We start from the raw sequence: 1600 nt of genomic DNA on the forward strand, positions 1-1600 counted from the left end.
ATGTGATAATTACAATTAATTAAAATAATATGTAATTAAAAAAAAAAAAAAAACCTAATTACATTACAACCCTCATTGATATAATTTAATTTATTATATTTTAAAGAATTAGTTAAAAATGTTACATGCCTACAACTATTCTCGTATTTTCGCAAATTACATGGGTTTTCGTTTGAACCCTACCCTGTGTGTATATCTATACTATATTAATAAGCATTTAGACCAAAAGTCTTAAATGCAACCTATAAAGCCCAAAGTATTACCCTTTTATGCATAAATTTCAAAAACCTCTTAGTTACAACTTCACATGCATGAGGTACAATTGTTGATGCACATCTGACACCACCAACAACATCCAACTTGAAACTTACAACTTTGCTTTATTTCGTTCCAGCTTTTTTTTTTTCTTATTATGGCCCTGTTAGTTTTTACCTAAAAAGCACTTAATACCCTCTTATGTCTGAATCGGTCAGACCTTAGGTATTAAGTGTGTTTGTTTTTTTTTCAATTAAGAGCTTAAAAGCTCTGATTATGTCTGAATTATTAAGAGGTAACATTTTCACTTAAAACCTCTTAATTGCTTTTAGAGCTTCCAATGCTTGCAAAGAAAGCCTAGATTTCAATGATTCAGATTTCAGATTTCAGACGTAAAAACAAACAGTTTGACTGATTCAGATTTCAGACTTCAGCATCACCTCTTAAAATTCAGAAGTGAATTCAGACTTCAGACTTAAGCACCTCTTAAAAAACAAACGTCACCTAAGAGTTTTCTTTCTTTCTTTGGTATCTTCACACCATTCTTTATTCATTCAAACTTTTATTTTAACTAATTATAGCTCTCCTTTGCAAAAAGGTGGATATTGATTTCTATTTCGGGTTGTATAAGATAATTTATTTATTTTTTTAAATGTATTCACTGGATATCTGTTTCTTCCTTCATTATAATTATGTGGACAACATAATTGATTATCGTGTCTATGTACAATAAAATTCACCTTGATTCTTTATTTGTTACATTGTACTTGATTACATCATGTTGTATTGCACGGGTACTTAACTATAAGGAATCGAGGTTTAAATATTTCTAAGGGTTCCCCTATAAGATCGAATGTTTAAATAAAAATTTTGTACTTTTTAATGAATAGTTGCACTCGTTTTTAGTTGTAGGCTTGTTTGAAAATTAGACATCCCGCCGTATTACGCGAGTACACAACTAGTATATGTATATGTATATATTAAATTTGGATACAACCTTGTAACGTGTTCTAAATTTATGAAAATAATTAATTAAAATAGTTCGTATATTTTTTTGACGTGAATCTTGCGCGATACCCAGAACTAATAATTAATATATAAAACCGACAACCTTTTTAATATCGGGTGACCAAATTGATTCTTTCGTTCGATAAATCCCAAGTAGAATTAACAAAAGAAAGTAGACAATGAACCATAAAAGTAAGGGAAAAAAATACGAGATTACACGAATGGATGGTCTTCTTAACGTTATTTTATTGTTATATATGTTGCCACCCACTTGGTTGTGTTCATCGTTGAAAATTATATATATATATATATATATATATATATATATATATATATA

The sequence above is a fragment of the Cynara cardunculus genome (genome assembly GCF_001531365.2).
Source record: "Cynara cardunculus var. scolymus isolate 2C chromosome LG 9, CcrdV1, whole genome shotgun sequence".
Taxonomy (NCBI): Eukaryota; Viridiplantae; Streptophyta; class Magnoliopsida; order Asterales; family Asteraceae; genus Cynara; species Cynara cardunculus.